The sequence below is a fragment of the Falco peregrinus genome, chromosome 8 (genome assembly GCF_023634155.1).
Source record: "Falco peregrinus isolate bFalPer1 chromosome 8, bFalPer1.pri, whole genome shotgun sequence".
In the NCBI taxonomy this organism is placed as follows: Eukaryota; Metazoa; Chordata; class Aves; order Falconiformes; family Falconidae; genus Falco; species Falco peregrinus.
The window spans coordinates 46264077-46276924 of record NC_073728.1 but is presented as its reverse complement, the minus strand read 5'-3'; the positions used below and the strand labels follow the sequence as shown (position 1 = coordinate 46276924).

The 12848-nt window shown below is 42.5% G+C and overlaps 2 long non-coding RNA genes across 2 annotated transcripts in view; both read left to right on the top strand.

The window, feature by feature from the left end:
* The window catches only part of LOC114010766 (uncharacterized), a 37613-nt gene that overhangs the window by 11049 nt on the left and 13716 nt on the right, over positions 1 to 12848 (top strand). Inside the window, exon 5 of the long non-coding RNA XR_008748296.1 lies at positions 127 to 249. This is a non-coding gene — a long non-coding RNA (uncharacterized LOC114010766). The remainder of the gene's footprint in view (positions 1 to 126; positions 250 to 12848) is intronic.
* On the top strand, positions 257 to 12846 carry LOC129784968 (uncharacterized). The gene is made up of 3 exons (XR_008748298.1): positions 257 to 8391; positions 11232 to 11404; positions 11602 to 12846. It is a non-coding gene; the product is annotated as an uncharacterized LOC129784968 (long non-coding RNA).

Sequence of the window (12848 nt, the reverse complement as noted above, 5' to 3'; positions counted from 1 at the left end):
ATTGTGAGAGGGGACTGAGCCTCCTGGAAGGCGAGAGGAGAGCAAGCGGTTGCAGCCTGGCCTAGTCCCTCATGTCCTTTTACACTGTTTTTATGCCTTAGATTTGTTCTCTCTTTGTTTCTCCAGATTAGAAGCTCTGGCCTCAAACTGCTCTGGGTATGTGCTCTGAGAGCTGTGTGGGCAATGAAGACAGTAGCTGAAGCAATTACTGAAGCATTAGTGACAACCCTGGAAGCTCTTGGAAGGCAGGTAAGATCACTGAGCACTATAGAAAGGCAAACACAGTTTACTTTTTCGAAAAAGAGAAATCAGGGAATTAGAGACTGCTGTTCCCTGAAACAAGTCTAAAAAAATATTACATGATCAATTTAAAGCAAATAGAAGATAAAAAGAAAAAAAAAGACATAGATTTACTAAGAATTAATCATGCAACCTTAACTCTAATTTCCTTCTTTGAGAAAAGAATGTCTAGTAGATGAAGAGGAGGCAGCAGATGGGACATATTTTGCTTTAGGAAAGCTTTTGAAACTGTTCCACATGATTCTTTCAGAAGCAGACTAAAGAAATATGGTCTATATCAGTGTGCCCAGTATTTCTGGCTGGGTGAGACACTTACCTTGTTTCTGTATAAGGGAGAGACCATATGGTGCAGCCCTTCCTCTAATGCATAACTGTATTGTGCAAGTGTAGAAAAGCCAGTGCTTTCTGGGGCAATGAGATTTATTGCGTATGTGCAGGCAGATTCACATACTGCCGTGATCAGAGGCACTAAGTGGACTCCCAGCAAAGCTGGCCTGCAGTGTGCTCAAAATAGCCCATCCAGCGGGCAGCCCTCCCTGTTGACTCTGGTCTGGATGCATAAGAGAGTGAGGGAGACCACAGCCAAATTCGTTGTCCTGGCAGGCCCTGTGCAGTTCATAGCTTGAGATTCATCATTTGGAAGGGATGTGATATTACTGTAATGGGGGTGGCAATGGTGCACTGTCAGACTGGGAGGTTATTTTGACCAGAGTCCTGCTGGCATATGTTCTGGGCCCAGTTCTGTTCAGTTTTTTAATTAACGACCTATATGATTTAACAAAGAACTCCCTCATAAAATTTGTGGATAAACCAAGATGCACTTTGAAGGTCAGGATCAGACTTCTCATGATCTTGAGAGACTGGAGAAAGTGATCCAGAAATCAACAGTGTGAAATAAAAAGAAACAAGTGCTGTGTGCCACATTTATGAAAGAGGAAACAAATAGCAAAATATAAAAAAAAGGTATAACTGCCTGAGGCATGCCAGGAAAAGATGTGGGAATTAGAGAAAATAAAATATTAAACATGAGTGAGCAATCACAAACTTCTCATACTGGGAGGTGTTAATGAAATGTATTATTAAAACATGGGAGGAATTCTCATTTTTTGCAGTGCTGTTGAGGCCTTTGCTGGACTTCTGTGTCCACACTTTGTGCTAGAGGGAGCTGGTGTTGTGAATCATGTGGGTACCGGCCACAGAGGAATGAGTAGGAAAGAAATTTTGAAAGTGGAATCACAGTGTTATAAATTGTCACAGTATCAGACAAGCACATTCTTAGTCGTTGGTGAGGCAGTTTTTACAAGAGAGATAAGCTATATAAATCAATGTGAAACTAGATTGCAAACTAGGTTTTAACATTCAAAAGCAATGAGGTATTTTTATAGTTGACAGTTGTGGAAACTCACCAAATAAGCAACAGCACATGGTTCAAGATCACAACTCCTTTTCAAGAGAAATAAGAAAATTCTTGTAACTTAGAAAAATTGAAGGAATGAAATTAATAACGTTGAGGAAGGAAATAGCAAAGAATGGTCTCAGCAATTAAAAGTCCCAGCTAAGCAGGCCACATGAAAAATGGGCAACTAGATCAATAAAAAATGTAGAAATATATCTATACAAATGCTGCAACTCTGAAGCCTAAAAGAGGTGAACTAGACTGTCTGATTTTAAAGGAAGTTATTGACATAATAAATGCCTCAGAAACTTGGCAGAAGGGTAGGAAACTGTAATAATAGGGAACAAATTACAGAGGAAGGCTGGAAAGGGGTACATTAGTGGTGAAGCAGTGGAGAGTATGAGGAATTGTCCCTAAATGAAGTTTCAGCAGAGGACATTTTGGAACAAATCAATAAAAAGAACAGTAAGAAAGCACCAAGATAAGATGATACTCAATCAAGAGTTCTGAAAGACCTCAAACGCTAGATTAAGAGAAAGCTAAATGTAGCATGAAAAGTGTCATTTAAGTTGACCACACTGCAAGAAGGATGGAAAGTGGCAAATGTGTCTTCAGCCTTGAGCAAAAGGACTCCAGGACAAATGTGGAAAACCACCGATCAGTAAATCTCACTTCCAAACTGAATAAGTGGGTAAAAACTACAATAATAAAGAAGAGAACTAGTAGACAATTTCATAAATGTGATTTATTTGGAAAAAGTCATTACAGTTCTTGCAGAAGGAGACCGTGTCTCATAAATCTGTTTGAACTCTTTGAAGATGTCAACAAGCTTGTAGGTAAGGCTGATCTAGTTGATAAAGTGTGTACGGACTTCCAAACAAATGTCAGTAAGTCTTTCTGCAAAAACTCTTAAAGTAGTTGAGCTGAGATAATAAGATGTCCTCTCCTAAGTAAATAAGATGGAAACAAAATGGGATGAAAAGTGGGAGAAAAGATCAGTTTTTCCAGTGAAAGGAACTCTGCAGCTTAGTCTTGCAACTATTTGATTTAGGACCTGTGGTTTTCAGTATCTTAGAAGTGATTTGAAAAGAGGGGTGAATATTGCTGTGACAAGGTTTGTGGATGACACACAATTAGCTCAAATAGTGAAATCTGACCCTGAGAAGAGAGGCGGATGGTTCTCATGGCAGTGAGTGACTCTGTCAGAAATAGCACTTGGAAGTCAATGCTAGTAATTGCAAAGTAGTTCGTTTGGGAATATACATGTTCAATTATATATTATACGTATTCAATTACAGATTGAACTTTACATTATTATCACTTAGAAATAGAGTTGCTGTAGGATAACTCTCTGAAGCATTAATGCAGTGGCCACAGCAATAAAAAATTCAAACTAAATGAGAAATTTTTAGAAAAGGAAAAAAGGAAAAGAAAAACATAATTACGTGATTATGTCACTGTATAAATGTTTGGCAAACCCACGTATTGATTAATATGTGCAGTTCTGTTCATCCTGTCTTCATAAAGAATATAATAGAACTAAAAAGGATGGGTGGGAGTTACAGAGCTCAGAGATTTAAACACCTAAATTTAGATTTCTACCTGTAGGTGTCAATCTATGAGGTAGATATCTAAACTCAAACACTGAATCAAAGCATTTTAATCTGGATTCCACCCACAGAAAGTGGATGAGGATAGAATGGTTTTCATATCAGGACAGAGAAAATATTCAGGCATGGGACAGAGATATTGAGATCTCCTAGCTAGCTAGGAAACAGTGAAGAGTGTGTGGCTATTCATTTTAAGAACAGGAGAAGTTAAGGATACCCCATGAAATTATGAGGCATCAGGTCTAAACCAGGAAGTCACACATTCTCATATAACTTATTACTAAATTGTAGAACTTATTGCCAGAGGCTGTTAAGTAGGTCAAAAGTATAAATGAATTAAGAATTTCTGGAAGGCTGATGGGAAGTTAGTGTCCTGCCAAACAGAATTACGAAGGCTCATTCAGCTGTCAAAAGCCAGGCAGAGGTACATGGGAAGGACTCAGAGGCAGCTAAGTAGGACAATAAAGGCACTTTCTAGGCCAGAACAGAGACCATGGTGAGAAACTGGCATGCACCACACTGATAGCTTCTCTTAGTCAGTGGGACACCACAAAGAGAGAACCACAGGTGAGATCTCGGGAGCAGAAAGTGTGGTACGCTGCAGTGTAGACTTTGGGGGAAGGAAGAGGGAAAGGCAGGGAGAGAAATCCTGAGCAGAAATTTTAGAAAGTGAGGGAGACTGATTATAGCCATAAAACAATAGCCGTTAGCATAGGTGTTTTCCAGAAAATGGAAGCAAGAAGCAGTGTTTGTAGGTCATGATTTTCAGCACCTCAGAGCTGCCTGAATGAAGAAAATCCTAGAACCCACTAGCAGTACAGATGTTCTCAGGGCTTGCAGCTGGTTACACTTCTGCCTGGGGCTTGAAATGTAGGTACTAGAATTCACTTGCTAAATCTAGTCTTTACTAGAGCAATGCTCTAGTGGTTTTCAAAGACTTAAATTGCTAACAACCACATTCACCCAACTTACCTCTCTCTGACCAAACTCCCTGGGTTTCACTGACCAGCAATATTTCAGTCATTGCTGAAGCTGCAGATGAGATCCTGAGTGCAATCAACAGTGACCCGTAGTCAGTTTGGATGGATTGTCTCTGAGGAGTAGCTAACCAGGTACGCAGGGCTGTGGACAGTAAGGCTGGAGAACATCTCCAGGTCTTTGATGTGGGAGAGAACCAAATTATGAATGTGGCTACCACGGTAGGCAAGTTTAGTATAAAGTTGGGTATAGTGGTCCCAAACTTCCCTTTTTCAATCCTGTTTTCATTTTCCATTTTGTTTGGATATATTTTCATCATTCATTTTGACCTTGTTTCTGTTTTGCGTTACTCTACTAGCTGTCCCCAGGGTATTTCCGCCTGGCACTTAAATGTTTGCAGGTATTTTCTGTCTGCTTAGGCAGCCATGAATTTGGCTCCACAGACCTCAGAAGGACTCGGAGTACTCTGGAAAGCAGTATTGCTCATCCGCAGGGTGCAAACTCAGGGAATGATGATTTAATTAGATTGGTAGCACTACTTAAAAGCAAAATTGAAATCTAATGCAGCCGTCTTTAAAATACACTTCAGTATTACATAAGAAGCCCATAATAACATCAGAAGTGGAAACCTTTAAATGAGGGTAAATTTGATGCCAACTATTATATCCTTTATTGTAAAGCATGCTGAGCTGCAACATGGTAAAATCCATTAGTGCTTTGGGGATTTTTTTTTTTTTCTTTCTGAAGTCGGGAACTATTCATTACCTCAAAGTCAAACTTACTGTAAGAATGTGCAAGTTCTGGTGGGAGTTGCTCCTGCTGATTGAGGAAGTATCATCCTCTCCTAGAACAACCCAAGGGCCTGAGCCTCATGTCTGTGAGCCTGGTAGAAAAACACTGCAGCCTCCTGTTCCTACATGAAATTCCTGCTTTATTAAGCATCTCAACCAAAGACCACGATTACAAGTGCATTTCTTCCAGTGCCAGTATGACACTTAAGCAGTCTGCACCCCCTTCTGTCCCCACTTCCTTTTGATCATGATGAGGCTGCCCAGGAACCTGGGACAGAGAATGGGACTGCCTAAAAAATAATTTTCCTAATCAGTGCTATTCTTACCTGGGATCCACCTTGATCCACTTTTGTATGTGGCCCCAACACAGCTGTCCTGTCACAACTGTGGGGCTGTCGCAGGAGCTTCTTATACTGGCACAGCCTCTGAAACGAAAAGATTTGTAGTTACACACAAAAAAAGAGAGTGCTGTGCGTAATCTCGGAGCTTTGGTATGCATATGTATGTTCTTCAGTCTCTGGGTAGGGATGATCTGCTTTACATGAGTACTTGTCACCATAGCAGGACTTTGAGCTTACTGCCTGATGCTCCGTTTGAATTCTGTGACCACAGGACTGTTCCCAGCATTTCTTACTTTCTCTGACCTAGAAAATATTTACTTATTTTTTATAAATCAGAACTGCTGTCCCTGGAAAAATTTAATAAGGTATTTTGGTGCCTGTCAGAGAGTTGCCAATGGAAATCAGGGTCAAAATGGTAGCATGGTTCTGGACTTAATTAGGTAGCCTGCTTTTTTTTGGAGAAGTTATTTTAAAGATTTGGACACTAGGGAATTTTCTGCATTGAGTTAAGAAGAAAACAGCTTTAAATTTTGTTTCTCCATTTCCTAGAAAATGAGTTTTCTGCACGGTTTCGGATTGTTCAGCCAAATGCCTCTGTCTTTTCATGATATGTTTCACAACATATTTGTTACATCCAGACATAGAATGTTAGAATTAATCAAAACTGAAATATTTATGGAGAAAGCCATTTCATGTCCATCTCTGTCATGAGACTGGCTGCTCTGATAGGGATTAGAGGTTGCTACACTAATGACTTAGACTTTTGTCTCATTGCCAGAGCAGTTTCCCAATTTAGAACCTTTTCTTCTGATTAATATTTGTATTCCTCCCACAATTCCCCTTCTTATAGGAACTCGTACTGGGAATTATTCCAGACCTACATAATGTCTCTGAAATCTTTTTATCCCTCTGTTTGCTGATCAGTGGAAAGGATTTTAATGCCAGGTTAGGTAATCGAGATAAATCCTAACTTCATCTAACTTTATCCCTCGACCATGTCTTGGATATTCTAGAAACATTTTTTGTGATCCATAAATAAATTCACATAGGATTTTGATAAATCTTTTTTTTTGCTCTTCTTTTTTCAGTGAAGCCTCATTACATTAAATGGGAGATCAAACAGAGTGTATTACAACTTCCACTATGAACTAGTTTGTTTAATGCAACACCTTTTTGGGGATTGAAAACATCAGTAAGTTCCAAAGACAAAGTTTTGTGCACAGTATTATCCTGAAGCAGTAATGGCTTCTGGTACCTGAGAATGCTTTCTAGCCCCATTCAGTTGTTTGAAATAGCTTACACAGTGGTGCAAAGTATACAGTGATTTAATACACTTCACTTCTAACTGCAACTTGTTACAAAGAAGAGGGAGTCAAACTTATTTAAAGTAGGTCTCTCGCTGGCACTTGAAGCCAGCAAAGGCGTGGATGGCTGTGTGGCTTGGGAGAGGTAGGGCTCCTGGCTCAGAGCCACATCACAGCACTACTCCATGAACTCCATGAGCTTCTGCATGCCTGTTTGGGACATTCATGGCCACAAGCCAGCCACTTCTCATGCACAGTCACTGGGAAAAGTACATACCTAAGGAAAAGCTTACAAAAAACTACATCCTTGTTAGAAAATGATCTGACCTTGCATGTGGGCAGTAACAGGGAGCAGAACTCGAGCCCATCTCTATCCTTTTTTGCTTGACTTCCTTAACTCCAGCAGAAGGTTTCAAGCTAACCCAGAAGTCAAAGTTTTCTTACCAAAATTTTGGTCTGAGGGACTGCCGAGTGACAACTTTGTACCTCAGAGCTGTCAGGTTAAATGAGCCTGGGAAAGGTGGTGGCTGCAGTTTGTTAGGAGAACTGGACTCCCTGTTACCCTTGACCATCCTAATTATAGACAGGATGGAAAAAAACCCTCCCTTGCTTTGACCCGGAGTTGCTCTTTCCTCTGATGGTTCATTGATTCCCTTTGCTTCCCTTCTCATTTAATAGATTTTTATAAGTTGGGCATTTACAGATCTGCTGCTATTAACATTCAATGTTAGTGGACCCGAGAGCTTCTCTGCCAACTATGCTGGAGCTTCTGAGCCTGCTGATTTAAAAATGTTCATTGCTGATAGATTCTAACATCTCTCTCAGTTACTAATAGACTGGAAAGTATTTTATCATCCTCAAGCAATGAAAGCAAATCATCCTTCTTTCCAAATACCGAATAAAAGTCTGTTTGAACACTTCTGCATTTTCTGCATAATCCTTCACAATTCTTCTGTCTGCACTGAGCAGTGACCCCGTACTGTTGCTAGGATTTCTTTTGCAAACACAACTTTCTTGTGTTAAGCTCTGTCAGCCATGGATTTTATTCTGAGGTTTCTTTGTTTCGTGCTTCTGTTCATGTAGGTCAGGAGTTTTCCTGGCTATTGATTTACAACTAGTTACATGTAGTACTAATGTTTGACATTTCTGCCTTTGTTTTTCTTTGCTGATATCAGTACCAAAATTTAACCACACGAGTCAATTGTTTTAAGATTTCATGTTGAGTGTCTGACTCAGTCTGATATTTTTCACATTTTTGAAAGTGTCAGGTAAAACGGTAAAAGGATTAGGAAAAAGGTACCGTTTTCCCAATGTTTTAAATATGTACATATACCTTTATAATATATGTTTAATGTTGAATAGATATATATAAATAAAACCCCCAATAGCAATGCCATATAGTCCATTTTTGACAAGCTAGAGTCTTAGTATTAGAATTAAGGGCTTGAAATTTAGGAAAGGAATAACCCCGCTGAAAGATGTGCATTTTTTCTTTTCCTTTGAAATCTGACGTGTCCTGCCAGAGTCTCTCACCATGTCAGTCTGTGTCTGTTCAGCGGAGACTTGCCAGTGTTCAGCTGTGTATTCCACTGAGACCTTGTCCAACAACAGGCACCACTCCCAGCTTCAGGCATGAGCAAGATTTTACTGCAGTGCACAGCAGAGGAGCTGGTACGTGCCATCAGACCTCAGAAGCAAGGCAGGTGGGAGGACTTAGAAGGTAAACAGCTGTAAGGTGGGAAGGGAGGCAAAAATAGCTGGACAGGCACAGGTGAGGCCAGGGAAAGTCTGCAGGATAGAGGTGGAAAGATAGGTGCTCACTCAGGTGTGTTGCCCATTAAGAATGTGGAATGGAGCCCAGCACTACAGAGTGCCTCCTGTGCAGGTCTGGCAGCAAATATATGAAACCACGAGCATAATGTGTGCATTCAGACTCACTCTACTTAAAGTCTTTATAAAGGATGACAACATCATACTGTTATCAGTAACCTCATTATTTGTAGATACTAGGCCACAGGAGGGGATGAGGATACCAGAATGCTGTCTGCTTCAGCAGCAGTATCTGGGGAAGAGCTCAGTCGATGCAGGGATACCTGTGCTGCCTCCATCTGGACAGGCATCCTGATACATCATCAGCAGGGCTGGAAGGCAAGCAGTAGAAGAGGGCTTACAGTTTATGGTATGAGGTTCAGGTGGCAAATCTGCCCTCTCTTTCAAAAGCCATTCATGCTCCCCAGACTCTCAGATACCTTGTGCTTCATCACCATATATCAAAGATCCTCATTCCTTTATCAAAGCGGGTATCTTTTGTTCATGCCAGCCTCCTCACACCACTGTGCTGTCCCTGGATGGAGTATATGGGCAGGTAAACATGCAGAATATGTGTATGTAGAGATACATGCATGCAGTTACTTCTACGTGGGCTAAGAAAGCCCAGCCGTAGTGTTGTATCCTCTTGTGCTTGCTCTGAACTGTAAATTTTGGTGACCACAGACTGACATTAACTGACAATCCAGAAAATTATCCAGCAAAAGAATATGTATTTATCCTATGCTGTAAGGGTTTTCTGTAGCACCTACTACAGGTCACAAGATGTGAGCAGGTAGAGTCCATGGCCCTTTCATTTGTCTGAGTAGGATGGTTTTTGTGTTCTTTGTACCTTAAAGCCCAGTGGCTTTCTTTTCTCATAACTACAGTTACAGCACTTTCAATCTGAAGGGCTTTTCCTTAGTGAACCTTTCTCTTGTGCTCACACCATTGTATCTCTTCATTTTCATTATTAGCAGATGGAGCATGAGTCCCAGTTCTTTCATTCCATCCTTCCTGCCAATAGATCTCTGGTGCCTAGGCATATTTTGTGGATACTTAATCTTGCACTACTTTTCTTCCAGAGATTTTGATTAATTTTATCCATGTACATAAAATTATTTTCTGAGTGACACTTCCCATTAAAAAAATTATGTTGAAAGTTAGGTTTACTGACCTGATTCCAATGAAAACATTTCATGCTCCTTTTTTTTCAAATTTGAACTTCATTATTATTTTTCTGTAATCCACTTTTAATTGTAAGTACCCGTTTCTGCTAGTTCACGCAGCACCAAATGACACAAGGTTGCTCTGGAGTGCTCCAGTGAGTGTCTTCTGGGGAATATTGAAATTCCATGGAAACAACATGAGAACCATTATCTGAAACAGCCTCTTCAGGCAAACCATATGGGGTGAAATATTCTGCACTGCTTCGATAATCCGAGCACAGATATGTTCACTGGTAACTCTGCAGTAAGCATCTGTCATTTGCTTTGTCTGTGCAGTATTAATGAGCCATTTCAATAGACAGCAGGTTTCGACTATATTTGCTGCATATTCATGTTGCTTCCTTCAAGTTGTTTCAAAACTCTTTCCACTAGATTAACTAGAAAGTTTCAGTTATTGAGTCAAGTGCTAGGGTACTGAAGATATGGACCATCCTGTCCTTTCCAGTCTTGGCTGAAGAGTCGGGCTAGCGTTTGGAAGAGAGATGGTGTACTAGGCACGCTGCCTTTGCCGAGCCTTGCTTTAGCGGGGAGGCTGAGCTGCTGCTTCCAGCACTGTGTGCTGGGGCTAATTCTTTCTATGCATGTAAAACCTCCTTACTGTTTTCTGGTTCATCTGTCTTTTAGGGGTTGTGGTTGTTAGCAAGCAACGGAGCCTTAAGACACCTTTTGCAGGTGGGCACACATTATATGGTGGAGGAGTGAGAATATGCAAATCCCAGAACAGGGGGCACAGTGGGAAGAGCTGTATGTTTTGACTAGGCTGATTTGTGCTGTGCCTGTAAGCATCTCTCTGTGATGCTGTTGTGGTATGGTCAGGGGAGCTGAAACACTCCAGACGTTGGTCTCGGTACCTACAAAGCCTCCCCATGCATGAGTACGGCATTTTCCATGGGGCATAAAAATTAAGAAAAATTCAGAGAAATTCATACACAAGTTCTGAAAACCATAATGCACACAGAAGCCTCTTGTGGGGGGAGAGGGTGGTGGGCACTGAAAGCTGAAGGGCTCTGGTTACTACTGAAAGCCACACAGAATGCTTCAGGGGGCACCAGAAGTCACTTGAAATTCAAGAAATACTCAAATTACTCCCTTTTTTTCTCTTTGTGAGTGTTCAGAAACACACTCCTTCCTTAATTTTAGTGCCTGGTCCTGATAGCTACATGGAGCTTAACCCGGACAGCAACCTAAAAAAAATTGTAAATACATCTGTAAGGTTACTTACAGGTCTTTCTACAGAAAGACACACCACAAATCTTGAACTAACCACTTCCCAAGCAAGGGAACTTGCATATTTAAAGAGAACCACGAGGATAATTAAAAGAGACCAGAGGTTGTCAGCACCAAACTAGATTGGCTAAGGTGCTTGTAGATGTGGAGGGGGTGGGGAAAGAGAGGTTTTTCATTTCAGCTCTTTTTTTATGCTACATCCATTTTACCAAAAAAGAGTAGAAAGTGAGCACATGTTTTATCCAGCAGGAAGGGTCCGGCAGTGCTGTGGTTGAGGGGAGGTGAAGGACAGCAGCCGAGGGCTGGAAGCAGCAGCCACATCCTCGAGCTGAGTTTGTTGCTATGATTGTGCCAGGGCTGTGGAGGAGGAGCCGAGCTGGCTGAGTGCTGCTGTGCCTCTGGAACTGGTGGAAGAGCTGGAGGTGAGGGGTGGTTTTCCTTCTCTTTTGCGAGCAATCTTCTGAAGGGAAAGGGCACAGACTAACGAATAGCACAGATGTCTGTAAGTCTGTCCTGGACCCTTTCAAGTCCTTGTATTTCTTTTTATATGTTGTTAGAAGGAAGTTTTATTGTATTGCCTTTTCTTCTTTGTAAAAAACCCAAACTGGTAACATTGCAGCATCTCACCTCTGAGGCCTTGCTGGCTGGCTCCTTTTCTCACACCAATTGATGCCCTACTTTGAGTTCCCTCTGCCCTTCCGGAGCGCGTACATCAGGCCATGCTGGTCCTTTTCCTTCTGTCTCTGGGAACAGCACTAACGGAAGTATCTCCCCTTGGACCTGGAGCAGGTTCTCTGTTCTCAGGGGCAGATGTCCCTCTGCTTTGGCACAGGCTCTTTGCCAGGGCTGCTGGGATGGAGAGCAGCCACAAGGGCTTTTGCATCCTGGTCTGTGGTGTGAGGCACACTCCCTGGCTGAGGCTTTTTGGTCCCCTCACCTTTTTCTCCAGGACTTGTGTCCAGGTGCTGTGGAGTGCCTGGTCTCTGCAGCATGCTTCAAACGTGGTAGTACAGTGTGGGGGCTGTAGTGCCAGGGTTTCAGAGGTGCTGCAAGGAGGTTACTGGTGTGTTACTCTTCCCAGCTTGACTCAGGAGATGGGGAGTTTCATTCCTCTGTGTGATTGCTTGGTCCTCTATTGGAGTCTGTGGGTGTTTTTGGGTTGCAGGGGTATGTGGCAGAGGGGAGGGTAGATGAGACCAGGAGTGCTTGTACCAGGAGTGTCAGTGTCTTCTCCAAAAAGAGCCATTGGTCTGGTTCCTGGGATGGGAATGGAGCTACCACGGGCAGCATTGCACTGGAGTGGGAGAGCTGGCTGCTGGGGCTGAGCTCTGCAGCACTCTACAGCTCTGCCTGTCCCCTGCACTGGTGTGCAAAGACCCCACAGAGGGTGGCTGAAAGGGGCCATCTGTGGGCGTGAGGGTCCTTATAGGTGAGGGGGGATCCCTGTGTGAGGGCTGAGATGTGCTGCTGCTTTTGGCCCCTGCACAAGTGCCCCCTCCTGCCCTGAGTGTGGCTTCTGGAGGAAGAGGAGAGGTAAAGTGTGTACCTGCTCCTGTCATGGTGTGGGGATGATTTGTGGTCCCTCTGCATATCCCCCATTGGTCTGTGGGGCAGGGGGCATGGTGGGCAGGCAGCTTTGCACAAGGCACAAGAGACGTACCAGCAGATGGGACATGGTGCATGCTGCTCCCTGTCAGGCAGGGCATTTTGGGAAGCTGCTTGGATTTTGGGCTGTTCCTCAGCAGTGAGCCAGTTCCCAAACAGCATTTGTTAGGTTGGAGTTTGCAGGGCAGGAGACTGCTCTGGGACCTGGGGAGTTGGAGAGACCTGTGTTGGTCTCATTTAATCACAAAGAGCTTTTCTTTT